We start from the raw sequence: 16,904 nt of genomic DNA, 5'->3' as shown, positions 1-16,904 counted from the left end.
TAGTTTTCTTTTCTTTTCCTTTTCACTTATCCCGTTATCAGCCCTCTTAAGAGTTGTGTATATCACTGTTGAGGCATCCGATGGTAAGAAAAATAAATACTACTACTAGTCGTTGACAAGTGACGGGTCTACGGCTTCAGGAAGGCATTGGCTAATGAAATAAAGCTCTCACTACTTGGCGGGGGATTGGCAGACGCCAAGCCTTAAGCTAGCGTATGGTTTGTCTTATTCCCACACCGAGGACACCTAAGGTATCTTCCCAGTTCCAGAGCAGCTTAGAGCCCCTTGCTATGGTATTGATGAGGTAATATTTCAATGGCAAGTATTTCAGAATCACTACTGTATCCTTAATGTAAGTATTGACCCTCAGGCAGCCTCCTCCTAATCTAGTCCGAACCTTTAAGATTTGATCAAGATGAAAGAACGTTGAGTAATAATACAAAGAAGTTGGAGTGCAGAGCAGTGCAAGTTGAGGAATGGCTGTCATCACATTGTTGTTTTGCATAACTTAAGAAACGGATTTTTTAGTAACAAATTCGGCGATAATTATATGAAAGTTCGTTGCTCTCAATGTTCGAGCTTGCATCTTTCCCACTTTTCTGTAAAAACATAATGAGTCCGCTGAATGGAAAAGTGGGAAAGGTGCAAGTTCGAAAATTGAGAGCAACGAACTTTCTTATAACTATCGCCGAATTTGTCACCTTCATCCCATGCACTCCATCACCTCAGCGGCATTGAAAAAAGACAAATTGCCAACAACCATAAGACGAACAGCGGCTGGTACCCAAATGCCATCCAACCAGTGGTAAAATGTTTGAGATGGAGTTGAATTCGAGAGAGAGATGTAAACCATCAGTCCTGCTCTACACAGAAGATAATACATACCTCGGCCTCAGCTGCGATCTTCTCCGCTTTTTCCTCCTTGGCGATCTTCTCACACACTTTAGGCCAGGAATCACCCTCAAAGTATGCATACCGGTCGGTACGCTGACTTGATCTTGAAGTGTAGACTGGTGAATATCCTGAAAGATCAAAAAAGTGAGAAAGGATAAACAACATTAGATTGCCAGTATAACAATAGGGATCAAACGGCTACGGTTTTCACCTTAACGGTTAACTGCTACGCTAACAGTCGATTTATCGGAGAACAACCTATAAGCTAGAGCAGTACGGCGTGTAGCTAGTTTGAACAGTATAGTACAATATCCTTGTTTGAAATGTACCGTGCGGAATTACTACTTATCCATACAAATGTCTGCATGCTCATTCACATAGATTCACAGATCAGAAGCATTAGAAAGATGTCATGAAGTTGATTCAAATTGTCATGAAGTTTCAAATTGTAACGGAAGGTACTATGTAGTGTACATTTATACATGTGTGCGTTGGATACCCTTTCGTTACACTTGGATAATCTGTATGTACTCCCATGTTGTTTGATACCCTTTGGATGAGGTATCGGTGGCAGGTAACTACTCTTGCTACTCTGGAAATCAACAAATTTTGGCCGGTGAGAAACTTTGGCCGATTTAGAAAAGATCGTTTAATAGTTGTTGCCCTCACGTGCAGCCATGGCTGAATTATGCATCATTTGCCTCGATGACAAATTTTGGCCTGCGGTTAACTTTGGCCAATTGGCACCAAGCGGCGGAATCAGCGAAATAAAATTGCCAGCGAAAATGAGTTGATTTAGAGCACTTACGCGAAACTTGATAACAACTTTTCGAGCAACTGCACTGTCCAGCTTTGTCTTGTACCACGGTTTTAGAAGCTGTTGTGTGAGTATCCTTTGCCCAGGTGGATGACAGTTGAAAATATAGTCTTGGTTTTTCCCAGGAGGGCATGCCCAAAGGTTAACAGCGACAAAGCCTCGCTTTGCTACATAGTCCTTATAGGCGATAAGCAGCTCATAATACACTTGAGTACGCAACTGCTTTGGCCGGAAGAAATGGACACTGTCCAGATACGAAAGGTATAAACGCCTACAATGAAAATACGCAAAGAACAGAGAGCAAGAAAACACCCAGTACACAATTTACCGCCATGGGCCTACTCAGTCTGGCGACACTGGGCAACAAACGAGTTCAACCGCCGCCTGTCACTGTATGATGCACGGCATCCTCTGAAACACGCGACGGCCCATCTAAGCAAACAAAATGATAACCTTGTCCTCAACAAGCCCATCTCCACTGAATAGTACAGACTGCTGTTCCGCTCCACGAACAGCGAGGCTAAGGATTTTAGTAAAACCGTTACCTTCATTGGCTTCAAAGCTTTAATCACCGCCGACCATGTTGCTCCATCGGGTGATAATGGCCGCGTTCCTGATGGCACTTAGCACACAGGTCATAATCCTAGCATATGGAGGGACAAACACGTACAAAACACAAACACGTACAAAACAGCAATCAGATGCAGAATGGAGGCAGATCTGGACACTACTGGTGAGTAAAGAACCTGCAATCTGCAGGTGTTGCATGTTGTACAGAAGAAACTACAGTCATGTGGATTAAAAATTCTATCGTGTACGTCCAGTCTTCTCTAGAAGAACTAAGAGAACTTGAGACAAAAAATACGAACAAAAATCTGGAAAACATACAGTGGCCAATAGGAATATGCAAACTTACGTCACACACTGGGCAATGGAAACGACTTCCAATAATTTCAGCCATGCAGGTATTGCAGCGGTAGCCGATTATTGCACTGGCTTTGCAGCTCGATGAGCATGCACAGTGTAGCGTACTGCGCGTGCAGCAAAGTTGTAAACTCGAGATGATTCTTACGAAAGTACGCAAGAATTGAATCCCGACTCTCCATCACATTGCTGCTTTGCTGCTCGGCCACATCCTCCTGCATGGGTTTAAGGTTGGCAATCTTTTATGAAGAAATCAGCGTGATGGTGAAGAATGCCTGGCCAAAAGGAACAAGAATAAAGCTAATGTAAGGAAATTTTGGCAGCAACGAATACAAGAAATCAGCGTAGGCGATAATACCAGCAACACCCAAGGAGCTAGTAAGGCCGCCATCACACTTCGTTCTCTGGCTTCCCCTTACGTCTGCGTCCACAGTGAAAAATCCAAAACCGCTAGTCGTGTCATCAAACAGGCACAGTTCTTGACCAGTACACGCGGTCACGTTTTGGAGAAATTTGAAGATTCGCACGTACAAGGTCGCTTGGAAACAGACTGTGGGAGATACACCCTTTTATACAAAAAGTGGCCCACTCCCCACCACGTCTACGTTTCCCGTTTCTTCTGCTCCCGCTTTCACTTCATACATGGATCATCATGACAACCGACCAAAACCTTATGTGGATGTAGACACAGCGCTTTGTACCGTAGTGTGATGACAGCGTAACAGCTGGGGCATAAACTAAGGCACTAGTAGAAGGTTCAACAAGAAATGGTTTCAATAAAAGAGTAACACCCAAAGGCAATAATTTTACAAACTAATCCCATTATGAACTTAGAAGTTGCGACTTTGGCGGTACTAGTCATGAAGTTGGTTGCTCCAACGAGGAGCACAAACTTCTTGTCGAACTTGACACACTGTGTATTGAGCAGGCAGTGGTGCTTTCTTTCAGGTTTGCCGAGCGGAAGGTGCAACGTGCTCCACGTGTGCTCCGGATGGCAATCGTGAGTCAGTCAAGTGTCAAGTTCGGCAAGAAGCGTGTGCTCCTCGTTGGAGCAGCCAACTTCAGTACCATGATGACACACCAATATACTCTACAAAAAATAAGCCATTTTCAAACATCGAATGTTACGTGCGGAAATTCATTTTAATATTCAGATACAAGGGCATACGTTTTCGATAGCCACCTTTCATAATCAAAGGACGACAGAGAGCGTGTCGTAATTTGCAATCACCTGTGGTCCACAGATGAAGCTGTATGTTCTGATAGCCTTATAGTGTGTACGTCGCAAACTTGCCTCACCCAATGCCAGGCTTGCACTGTAAATAGAGAGAGTATTGCGATAACCTAAACTGTAGGACTGAAACGAACACAATTTCTCAGCAATCGAACGTTCTTGACTCTAACGAACGAACCAACGAACAAATGTTCTTGATTGATAATTCACGCAAATCGTCAGAGTTCTGACAAGGGCATGAATACCCGCCACATGATACAGGCAAAAAGTATACTTCAAGGAGGAAACCAACGCCATTGACATGACAACCTTCAGCGACCTTGCTTCGCTCTCCGTTGAGAGCAACATCGCCCCAGAAACGCTGTCAGATGGCTCAGTACGGTTGTACGCTGATTGTAATAAAACATTTGTGTCGAGCATATTGGGAAAAAAATTTCAGTTCTAACATTCGTTACCTCACAAATGTTCATTCTGCAAAGCTAAATTAACGAATATTTGAATAGTCGAGATTTCAGCCCTATACTAAAGCATGTCTCATGCACGGCTTTCCCTTCCCAACGGTGCATGATTCTCCCACAATTGCGAATTTCGACCAAATTATTGATTACGAAATTTCCCATGTGGGCCATTTTGTGGGTAAAATGGCTAAATATGGCTTTTGAGAAGAATATCATAACTGTTCATCTAGATTTTGATTGTGAAGGGCTGCACTAAAGCTGATTTCTTGCTCATGATATTCAACTCCGAAGAAACAATCAAGTTAGAAACAAATCTAAAACATGCATTTGCAATCAAACCAGTCGTCGCACTCCACGAGACACAGGTTAACGCAATGCAAAGAAAGAATGAAACCATGGACCTACACTTTTATCCTTCTCCAGCCGGGTCAGGACACGCGCAGCGAAATCTTTTCTCTTCCGTGCCGGTGCCGGCTTGCTCTTCTTCTTTCGGCCGTACTGCGGATGGGAGCATCTCTTCTTGCCATTCTTCTGCTTGACATCATAGCAATACAGGCACACAACAACAGACCACGGTCATCATACCCCTCACACACCTGGCAAATAACAAAAACCATCCACATGGATCACTGCATTCTCAATCAAATATTGTCTAGTTTTCTTTTCTTTTCCTTTTCACTTATCCCGTTATCAGCCCTCTTAAGAGTTGTGTATATCACTGTTGAGGCATCCGATGGTAAGAAAATTAATACCACTACTGGTCATTGACAAGTGACGGCTCTACGGCTTCAGGAAGGCATTGGCTAATGAAATAAAGCTCTCACTACTTGGCGGTGGTCAATCATGTTGTGGACAGTTTCTTGCCTGTGTTGGTCGTGCCTTGCCCTGTCGCCGTCCAATTGATCTGCCAGCGCGCGGAACAGACAATTCCTGAAGGTACCAGTGACAACAATGTGAATCGACAACAAGGATTACACATCAACACCAGGGTATACTGATGCAGGTAGCGGTATTGACAACAAGGATGACACTTCAACACCAGGGTATACTGATGCAGGTAGCGGTATTGATACGAAGGATGACACATCAACACCAGCGTATACTGATGCAGGTAGCGGTATTGACAACAAGGATGACACATCCACACCAGGGTATACTGATGCAGGTAGCGGTATTGACAACAAGGATGACACATCAACACCAGAGTATACTGATGCAGGTAGCGGTATAGACAACAAGGATGACACATCAACACCAGCGTATACTGATGCAGGTAGCGGTATTGACAACAAGGATGACACATCAACACCAGGGTATACTGATGCAGGTAGCGGTATTGATAACAAGGATGAAACATCAACACCAGGGTATACTGATGCAGGTAGCGGTATTGACAACAAGGATGACACATCAACACCAGGGTATACTGATGCGGGTAGCGGTATTGACAACAAGGATGACACATCAACACCAGGGTATACATGAAGACACTATTCAATACTACAATAGAGGGCCCAATTTTTTTCAAATGCTGGCACATTTATGTCATCCAGCATTAGGCCTGGGCGGATACTGCTAGCATAATAAGTAGCATTATAGTGTGCGATTTGCAACGGGCACTATGCTAGCATTATAACACTATTTTGTATTGTATTTATTTAAAAGGATTCTCCAAAAGCAAATGGATGCTTATCACGGAAGTCTCCCACATAAATATCGCAAGAAAAATGGGGAAATGGGGGAGAGGAGAGTGGAAGATGAAGCATGGGAAGAAAGAAACAAGTACCTAAATATCGAGGTATAAAAGCAGGAAAGAAATCGACGAGGGAAGAAATCACCTCTGCAGATAATAGCGGGACATTTAGATGAAAAAAACCCAGCAAGGATTAATTTCAAGGAAAAAAATTTCTCAAACGGAAAAGTTCGGAATTCCAGTCAGAGAATATCTATGCTGAGAGTAATGAGCCTTTAGAGCAATGCGAAAATTGACAGAGGACTGAACGCAGCGGATGCGTTCTGGAAGTTTGTTCCATTGCACAGATAAACTGAAGAGAGGGGATTTAAGGAAATGGGCGCCAGAACGAGGTAAAACTATAGAGGACGGGTGACGACAACTAAGAGATACATTGAATTTGAAACGAATTAGCAAAGACCGACTACATTTCCACAAAAGTGGCATTATACTCAAATGGCCCTTACTTCTGCGAAAACCAGGCTTAGTTACTTATAGTTAGGGTGAAAATCATTTTTTTGAGAAAAATGATGTTTTGTAAAAAGGTTGTGTCGCGTGGACGGTCGAGTGCAGTGAAGTGGAACCAAAGAGAACCTAGCTTGTTTGAACAAGTAGCAGTCATGGCCGGAAGGGTTTCAGCAGTCAAGGAAATCAAAGGGCTTCCGGTAGAATATTCCCTGCTACTCCTCTAGTCACAACGAAGAGTTTTTGAGCTGATCAAACGGATTCCATCTGCTACACTCAGGGATGGCGAAATTTCTGCCCTAGCTGCTGCTTGCGGAAAATGGTGAAGAAATCGTGTCCAGTTAGAGTCGTGATGGCGATAGTGAGGAGAACCTGGACGACATCGATCCAGCCAATCGAAGTACGGAGATACTAGCTGTTTCTGGGCCTCACACAAAGGGAACACGCGCAGCAGAGCTCATACGTTTGCAGCAAGTTCACGAGGAAAAAGCCTTGAAGCGCAGTGTGAAAACTGTTTTGCATTGAAGTCCTTGGCGATGAAGTGCTACTGAATGCCAGGCGAATGAGCGAGCAGATCGAGAGACCTCCACTCGAGACTTTCCTCGCTGGACAGCTAGGTGCAAGGGATTGTATGAAGCAATAGCAGCATACAATAAGCATTATGATCATGATTAGTATTTTCCATGCTGTCTACGTAGAACTACGAAACGTGCACAATACTGCCCAAACCAAGCCATTTTTCATACTTACTGCTGGTGAATTGCTGGCATTACAGAGGAACAGCAGCATTATAAGTAGCATTATGATACAGTTTTTCTGGCATTGCCATTGGCATTATCACGCAAAATAACTAGCATTGTCCGCCCGGGCCTATCCAGCATGGTAGATGTTCTTAAGCCAGGGTCCATGGTTCGAGTCCTGGTGGTGACAGTCAACTTTTTTCTTCAGACCTTTCCCGTTTGCAACTTTCCCTCGAACTGATGGATATTCGGTAGATGTGTTGGGTTTTTTTCTACACCAAATGGTAGATTCTGCTTTCCTCTACCGGCTCTACCAGGTTTGAGGCTGGTAGAAGTCGGTAGAGGTACGGCATTTCTGTCCTTGTGGGACCATGAGAGCTGTTTCCCACAAAATATCATAATATTATCGTACAGTAAAATCGACGTTCTACCGAAACTGGTAGATCTGCGTTCGGAAACTATCATCTACTCTCCTTTCTTTTTCCAACAACCACTCTACTCAATTTCAAATGGTGAACGGTACTATTCGGCCAATAAAATGTAAAGAACTCTTCCTCCCCTCTCCTCCATGCGCTCTCACAGCTGACTCACTGCTACCTCGGTAGCCAATACACACACCAACAGCAATACAAGGAAGGTAGATACTGAAATTCTTCCTGACAGCTGTTTCGCCTTCATAAGGCTCATCAGAGAAGGTGATATTGAATAGGCTGATATTATAACAGAGACCAGCGCTATTTCCAGGGATTATTTGCACCATGACAAAAATCTACTCTTGGTTTTGCTTCAGCGTACCGGATACCATGCACACTATACACTGTAGTACATTGATTGTGCACAATTTGCACTGCGTACTTACCCATCTCCCGGGACATCCTTGATTTTCAAGCCTTTTGCCTGCAGCTGGTTAGCAAAGCTGATGAATTCAACATCGTCCTCTTCCAGGTAGTTTTCTCTCTTGCTTTGTCTCTCATGTTTCAAAGCTGGCTTTGCCGAGCGCTCCTCTCGCTTACGTCCCACCTCCTTGTGACGCTTACTTTAGGATTGTTTTTTCTTTGCCATTCTGATCAAAATGTGTCGGACAGCAGCTACTGCGGTATGCACGACGACAAGGCAATCCTGCTCTTCGGATGACACAGACTGAGACTACAGTACTACTCGAAACAGACAGTGGATGTTGCTATTACTAGCACTGCCTAATCAGTATGCCAGTTATCACGATAGAGTGGAAGACGAATGCTCAACTTGAAAAGAATACAATAAAATAGAACTGTTCCTCTAGCTCTCACAACATAAACAACAATAACAAGCAGATAGCTGTACGTGTGTGTTTTGAAGATCAGCGAGAATCAGTAAAAACAGGAGACTGCAACGGTGATCGCGCGTAGGTAGGTCTACGCGGCATGGCGCCTACGTAACTCGTTAATAGACCCTTTGCACAATAAGCAAGAGCGGTCGAGACGTGGCATGCTGTGCGCGCGCTGCACACTTGGCATGCAATCAGCATGCATGGTTTGCTAAATAATTAATTGCTTGTGTCAGCCGCATGTATGATGTAGCCGTAATAACGTAGGCGCCATGCCGCGTAGACCTACCTACGCGCGATGACAGTTGCAGTCTCCTGTTTTTACTGATTCTCGCTGATCTTCTAAACACACACGTACAGCTATCTGCTTGTTATTGTTGTACATGTTGTGAGCGCTAGAAGAACAGTTCTATTTTTATTGTAAATTATTTAATAATTTTAATTATCTTAAAGTAGTCTTCACTCACTCAAGTGACTACATAGCAGAGAGTACTGTATATCACCTTATTTTCGGTGTTGTAAAATTTCGGTAAAAGCCAACCCCTGACCTTTCGGTGTAAGGATAAATTCAGTATGCATGGCACCAAAAAAAAAAAAAAAAAACGCTCTTGCACTAATATCTCCGCCAAGGCCAAAAGGCTCCACATAATACCGGTACATGTTATGTATGTACAATGTACTACCGGTATACCAGTACATATACAAGTTGATTTTTTTTAATTTGACACTGATTTTCATGATTTTTACATATTTTTGGTATTTCGGAAAATTTAGGTGTAATGTTAAATTAGGTGATCCAGGACCAGTACCGAAGTTACCGAAATTTAAATTACACCGAAATAAAGGTGTTATACAGTAGATGTACGCAACCTCGTTCCTACGTCATCAAGCTGCCTGAAAACTCGTAATAACCGCCGCAGTGAAAGGGTTTCAAATGTCCAATAAACTGTACTAGTAAGAGCACCAAGTTGTGATATGAATAGGATGAAGGCCACAGACATCACGCAACTACGTTACTTGTTTGACATGTATTACTGTAGCATTTATATAGTAATAATGCACATTAATAGGTGCACGCGGCTGCTTCGTGCTACCACTCAAACTATGCTGCATGCTATGATTGCCTGCGCTTTACTGCACATGCATGCTCATGCTTTGCTGCTGGCAACAGTCACGTGCGCTGGACACCACGGTATCCATGTCGGTCACACGCCTTGGTGCATGCTCACATGGTACTCTATGCGTCGTGGCATGACTGTGTCATTCAACGCGCGTGGCACTCAACGGGACATAATCATTCATTCATGCGCGACGCTCAACGTAGGCGGCATTGGTCGTGGGCACTCAACGTGTCATGCTAAAGTAACCGGCGTTCATGTGTGTCGCTCGCCTCCGATGTGGAAAGCGTGCGGCGGCGCGCGGCGTGTGGAGTTCATGCGTGTCGCTCGCCTCCGATGTGGAAAGCGTGTGGCGGCGTTATGATGACGTTTGCTTGTAGCTCAACGTGGGTGGGATGCATCGTTGCATGTCTTGCTAGAGTTTGCTCTGCTAGAATAGAGAGGTTTTGCATTCCGAAATTCGGCAAAAAGATTCGGCACGTGGGAGCGAGGTCGAAAATGCACACGAAGATTCGGCGTGTTTGTTCGGAAAAAGCTCACTTTGCCGAAAATATTTTTCGGATGCATTTTCTTGTAGAAGAGCGCTAGCGCGTGATTTATTCAAAGAGGTTTCTTATCTCGGCCTCGCTTGGCAGGCGTCTTTGGCGACATAGCATCGTCAGCTACCTCTGATTGCTCCTCTCCACTGCCTGTCGACTCTCTTTCGCCGGGAGTGTCCTCACCGTCATCTGTGTGGCTGAAAAGACTATGGCGACACGCATAAAATTTGACTTGGCCATGGAGTTGCCAGTTGGTTTTTCTGAGGCGACTGAGGAGGCAGGTTTGGCCCTCGACTCTTTGGGCGATCAAAGTTCGTTGGAATCAGCAAGAAAAGGAGCACGGGACAGGACGTTGCTGATGCTGGGGCTCACGAAATGAAAACACATCATTTTCGACTTGCAAAACAAACGTTGGTGCGAAAATTCGACATTTTGATGTTCGACAAATGACCGAAGAAGGCTGTACCGAAATTCGGAATGCAAAACCTCACTATTATTAATTTTCGATCCGTTCTGTGCCACGATCATTCTTGCTTGCTCGTAGTGTTTTAGTCATTATAATTTCGATCCGTTCTGTGTGTGGATCACTCTTGTCAGATCATTGTGTTTCACAGTTCTCTTGGGTTTGAATAATTCGGGCAGGAAAGCTGCCCTCGCCGATCGCCTGTTTCAGTGTTTCACAGTTTGTATTTTGCTCGTTCTCATCCTTGTGCTTTGCCTCGTTCTCATCCTTGTTGTCGGGAGCCATGGCTGCCTTTACTGTCAGTGAAATTCGCGCCATGACGGTTCTGCGTCTCCGCAGCGAACTCTCGCTCTTCAGTTTGAATAATTCGGGCAGGAAAGCTGCCCTCGCCGATCGCCTGTTTCAGTGTACTTCACCACGCTGAATCCTGCCATTCTACCCCGAGCGCGGCGAGCGGAGCAGGAAGCAGAGAACGCGAGTCATTGGCGACATCTGCGTCACCAACGTCAGCTATAACTCCGGAGACCTTGCGCTCCACGATTGCTTCGATGGTTTCAGAGACGTTACCAGTGTCTGCTCTAGGATTGTAGGACAGCCGGGTACACGTGTACCTGGCGCAACCATTTCAACCGGGTCGTAACCGGGTACACATGTACCTGGCGCTGTCTCACCAGCCGAGGCACATGCTTTAACTGGTCGGTTGGTTTATTTTAATTCGGACAATAAACGGGAACTAGGTCCAATGACATAAAGGCGAATGGATAAGCCGCATTTAGAAAAGAGAGGGCAGGAATTAGAAAATTACGAAAGAAGAAGAAGTATCTGACACATACAAGCCATGTGGTCAGTCCTTTCAAAGTTCTAAAGTGTAAAGTACCAACCGGGTTACAGGTGACCCGGTACTATAATATTTTCAACCGGGTCCAAGCGCCACCCAACCCGGTGGATTACCCGGCTCACCCGGCGCTGGAGCAGGCACTGGTTACCTACAACTTAGTACAAGTCTGGCGGCCATGGATTCACAACCTCATCCGCACCAGGGCCCTCACCCAGCCAGCTTAGGGAGCAGCAAGTCTTTCGCTGTACACCTGGGCACTAACTAAGGGCCGGGTTCCACTGCGGCTCGCGTCCGCGTTGCGTGAGTCAGAAACGCATGCTGACGCGAAGCCCCTCTGTTCCACACTACAATCGCCACGCGAGGTTCCGCGGGCAGAATCGGCTGAAAATTTCTGTAAAAGGTGGAAATTCAGCCCTAAAGTCGCAGCCACCTTTCGCAGATAATAGGGCTTGAAAGTGATGACGTCAAAACGGCCAGGGAGTACTAAGTTGACATCAGATTTCTATTTTGGATCCACTAAGGTGTGACTTTGCTATTGCCTCAGTATGTGGGTGCATAGCAACCCACTCTTGTCGTATGCAGGGGTGACTTTTACTTCGCCACCAGTTGTAACCCCGCCCCCAGTAGCCAAATCAGTCAGTTTCACTGGTTACATCACCTTGCTGTGAGTAAGACGGCTTGAAATGTGCTTGGATCGCTCTATTGATACTGCAAAATCGCTCTGTTGACGCTGCAAAATTGCTTATCATCTCCCTCCCTCCCTCCCCCCCCTCTCTCTCTCTCTCTCTCTCTCTCTCTCTCTCTCCCCCCGTTGCTCTCTCCCATTTGAAATTCGCTTCCATAGAATTGGGCACCATTGCCCGTTTGGCCTTAGTAGTAGTAGTATTTATTTTATTTACCATCGGATGCCTCAACAGTGATACACACAACTCTTAAGAGGGCCGATAACGGGATAAGTGGAAAGGAAAGGAAAAGAAAAGAAAAAAATAGAAAAAATTGGAATTCAGACATCAAGCAGTAAAGTAATCAAACACCAAGTCAACTTCAATCTTAGTACAAGAACTATCAAGATCATCGAGAAACTCAACAGATTCCAAAAAGAAGGTCAAAATACTTCTTAAACGCCACTGGGTCTTTAAAAAGATCCCTGAGTTGGTTTGCAAATGTAGAGGTACGGTGGTGTCTGCGCCACTCGGCAGGTAGTGTATTAAAGAAAATTGCGGCACGATTAGAAAAAGAATTTACTCCATCAGTTGTCCGGTGCTTAGATATGGCAATGGAAGCATTAGATTGTAGGCCTTGACAGATTATGCTAATATTTTCGTGAAATTATGCTTTTCGCATTGCTGAAAAAATTGCAGAATTATGCTATTTTTATGCTAAAAGTTATCATAATTATTATGCCGCATTATTCTCACATATGCTGCTAATGTATGATGGTTCTGTTCAAAATAACAGGTTATTTTTTTGTAGAGGGCGTTGTACTGTAGTAGCGAAAGTTCAACGGGGTCAACGCACCGTCCGACCTAGCTACGACCGTCACTGATTGTAGTGGACTGGACATGTTATCAAGGGAGTCGTAAACCTACACCTTCCTGGTGCATCTACATGTACTTGTACTTGTAGAACATGTACAACTGTATGGAATTTGATGTGAACAGGCGGATTATTCCAATTTTATGCGATTCGTATGCAATTTGCCTCGAATTATGCGATTATTCGGTTTTGGTAGGAATTATGCGAAACATTATGCTAGCATAATCTGTCAAGGCCTATTAGAGTGGCTTCTAGTTCTAAGGCCTGTTGTGATCGGTGGAAACAATTTCGTTAGGGTAGGCAGTGAGATGATGACATGATTTCTATGAATAAACTGGGCAAAGTTGAGAATCATAATTATAGTGTTCGCTCCTGCTCTTGTAGCAGTTGAGCACTCTTGCGTGGGGTAGTGCCTTTGCTGTTTGCGTTATGCAGAGCTCACTGACTTGTCAGTTTGAGCACTCTGGCAAGGTACGTTCGGGCCTGATTGGAAATTTTTATTTCCAATGCTATCAGGTTCGGCCTCATTTCCTCTGTGCTGCGCTGACGAGTCCACAAAGGACGAAACAGTTCTGTCCGCAGATTGAGTAATTATAGTGTTCAAATGGATAAATCGCCAATGTGGTCAATAATGGCGTGATGTCGTCCTGTGACTTAGCACCACAGGCAGCTCGCACAGCACGGCGGAACACAGTAGAGAGCCTTTGGCGGTCCTTAGCGGACAGCTTCGTTACAAAACACGAACAACAGTACAAAAGATCAGGTAGAATGACTGATACAATAAATTGCCTCCTGGCCTTCCTGCTCAATTGCCGAAAGGACCGACGAAGAGCGCCAATCTTAGCACATGTCTTGCGAATTACAAAGTCAATGTGAGGCGACCACGTTAGGCGGTCATCAATGATGACCCCCAGGATTCGGGTGCTGGTAACGCGGGTCAATACCTGATCGTTGAGTATCACAGGAACAGACAGGTGCAGGGGGAGTTTGGAAATGAACATGGCGACAGTTTTGGCAGAGTTGACTGACAACCCTAGGTCCGCAAGATCTAGAGCAAGCACTGAAAGTACCTTGTTGATGGCACCGACAGCTTCATTTGGCGACCTTCTACTGGCATACAGCGTCATGTCATCCGCGAACATCGGCAGCTTGCAGGAAAGAGCATCAGCTGTGAGCGGCAGCTTCCGCACATATAAATTGAAGAGCACAGGGCCCAGAATGGTGCCTTGAGGTACGCCACTAGTAACTGGTACCAGAGGAGACGTTCCGATGCAGGTAACCACGCGCTGCTGCCGTCCACGGAGGTATGACTGCAACCGATCCAGCGCTCTGCCAGAAATACCCACGGCCGCGATTGCGATGAGAAGTTGCTGGTGTTGCACGGTATCAAACGCCTTCTTCAGGTCAACGCAAACAACAGCTGTATGCAGACCCGCTTCGCGGGCTAGCAGCCAATCATTCGTTACCTTCGTGGGGAGTTGCTCGGTCGACCGGTGCTTCCGGAAACCAAATTGATCTTCATGGAATGGGCAACGTTCTTGGAAAAACACCTGGAGACGAGAGAACACGAGCTGCTCAAGGAGTTTGGCGAGAATAGATGTTAGAGACACCGTGCGGTGATTGGAAGGGCAATTACGGGGGCCTTGTTTTGACTTCAATATCGGGGTGATGTGGGCAATTTTGAACCGGGATGGAAAGTGTCCAGAAGAGAGGGAAGTGTTGTACAAAATGGTAAGTGAAAGGGCGACTACGTCTTTCGATACCTTTAGCAAAAAAGGCATAATTCCGTCCGGGCCAGGATCTTTGCGGCTCTGGAGGGCACTGATTAGCCTTTTCACTTCTGAGACAGTTACCGCCTCGAACGTGCTGAGGTCCGTAGAGTTAGCCGGACCCATTGGCAGATCATAGGTAGCATGATTATTGGTGACAATAGCGTGGAAGTAATCGTTTAGTCTCTCAGTTGGGATAGTAACTGTTTGCCTCTGTGGCGTACGCTTTGTGATCGTGTTCAATATTTTCCAGAACTGTCGAGGTTCCCGTTCATACGTCCTGCACCGATCCGCAAAGTAACGATTCTGAAGATGACGGTACAATTTGTTGGACTGACTACGTAATCTCTTGAACTGCGCCATTATGACCATGTCACGAAAGTTGGCTGCTTTTAACTTCTTGAAGGCTGATTTGCGTTCCCTGATCAAGTCAAGAAGAGCCTTGGTCATGAAAGGGCAAGTCTTCCGATTCCGCTTCGGTCGCTTCCTGGGCACATAAGGCGCTGCAATATCAAGTGCAGTATTAAATTTCTCGGCCCATTCGTCTAACATCAGGTCAGTGTCAGTGGTTGCAAAGTGATGAAGATTGGAAGACAACAACATACCGCAGAAGCGGTCTGCGTCGAAGCCTCGGTAGTAGTCTCTTCGTTGTCTGCTTGGTTGCTGACCATCGGTGTCGGAGTTCCGTGTGCCCGCTGTGGGCAATGGGACAGTACTGAGGACCAGGCGATGGTCTGAGAACTCACAGTCTATAACGGATGCTGACGTGACGAGGTCTATGTTCGTCAGTATGCAGTCAATCGACGTGCGTGTCGAGGCAGTGATTCTGGTTGCGTCCTGGACTTTGTTGGCCATCCCGCACGGGAGTAAAAGTGTGTTCTTGAGGTGTTGGAAAACGCTGGATGCCTGATGCAGGAAGTCTACATTGACGTCGCCTAATAATACAACATGTTCGCTGTCCAGTTGTTCTGTGGTTGTGGCAAGGCGAGTCCAGTACTCCACTGGCTCGGATGGGGGCCGATATATGCAACCGAACAAAACACCATCATTGACTGTGCCGGTTCTGAGCCACATCAATTCTAGACTGGCATGCGAGTGGGTCAAGACAGGAGTCACATTAACTTGGTCGTTCACGTACATGCAAATTCCCCCTCCTTTCCTGCAGGGGCTGCAGGAGGACAAGCATGAGCAGCCCTCAGCGCACGGCCGATCACGACGGAAAAGAATTGCTCCCGGCACCGAGACCTCGTTGTCCGAGATGCTGGAGTCAAGCCACGTTTCAGTAACTGCCAGAAGATCCAGGGCATGTTGGTCTATTAACTTAGCAATAATGTGTGTTTTGTGTCTAAGGCTGCAAATATTTATGTGGCCAACCTTTATGTGGGTATATGAACAGCTTACGGGGGCCGACGGTTGAAGAGGAGACGATGGTGTAAAGGCTGGAGCATGCGGGTTCAAGGGGAGTGGGTCAGTGGTTTGAGCCATTATGCTTTAACGGGTTTGAGAGCCCAGGCCTCTGTACCAAATCGCCACTCTCTTACAGTACGGCCAACTTCATCAGGGCAGAACGATTCTTCCGCGACCTTCTTGGCGTCCGTGACCAAGACTGTAATACGAGCAGAGGCTGTTTTAAAGTGGACGGAGGTGTACACGACGCTTTGTACTACAGATACGCATTGTGCCTTGCAGTGTTCAGCTATTGAATCCGCATCGCAGTCCGGGTCAACATTTCCAATGTAGTACACCGTCACGCGGGGTCGTCCTACGAGTCCAGGTGCACTCTTGGGTGTTTTCGGTGCTGTGTACCGCGATGTCTCCTCTCTACGGTGATTTGGCTTTTGCGTACGTTTGTCGTGGCCAGGTGCATGCGGCCTTGGTGGCTTTTTTTTTTTACATCAAAAACAGCCTCTTTTACGGGCAAGATTAAACATTATGTTGTAAACCACCAGTTCTCAATTGGGAAAGGCCTTCGCGCTTATGGCATTGTATTCGTTGAAATGTTGTATTTCGACTCCGCCGTACCGCTGATGTTGCTGCATGGCATACGCTATATGCGTTGTGTGCATTTTGC

General features: G+C 45.8%; 2 long non-coding RNA genes across 2 annotated transcripts; both read right to left on the bottom strand.

Moving 5' to 3' along the window:
• Positions 1 to 1,734: 1,734 nt before the first annotated feature.
• LOC135809831 (uncharacterized) lies at positions 1,735 to 2,691 on the bottom strand. The gene is made up of 3 exons (XR_010552245.1): positions 2,628 to 2,691; positions 2,257 to 2,354; positions 1,735 to 1,982 (listed from the first exon to the last, which is right to left on the bottom strand). It is a non-coding gene; the product is annotated as an uncharacterized LOC135809831 (long non-coding RNA).
• Positions 2,690 to 8,545, bottom strand: LOC135809824 (uncharacterized). Its single transcript, XR_010552243.1, has 3 exons — positions 8,124 to 8,545; positions 4,733 to 4,858; positions 2,690 to 2,910 (listed from the first exon to the last, which is right to left on the bottom strand). It is a non-coding gene; the product is annotated as an uncharacterized LOC135809824 (long non-coding RNA).
• Between the last annotated feature and the right edge of the window lie 8,359 nt (positions 8,546 to 16,904).

This window comes from Sycon ciliatum, chromosome 1, assembly GCF_964019385.1.
Source record: "Sycon ciliatum chromosome 1, ocSycCili1.1, whole genome shotgun sequence".
Classification (NCBI taxonomy): Eukaryota; Metazoa; Porifera; class Calcarea; order Leucosolenida; family Sycettidae; genus Sycon; species Sycon ciliatum.
This window is presented reverse-complemented; position numbering and strand designations above follow the sequence as displayed.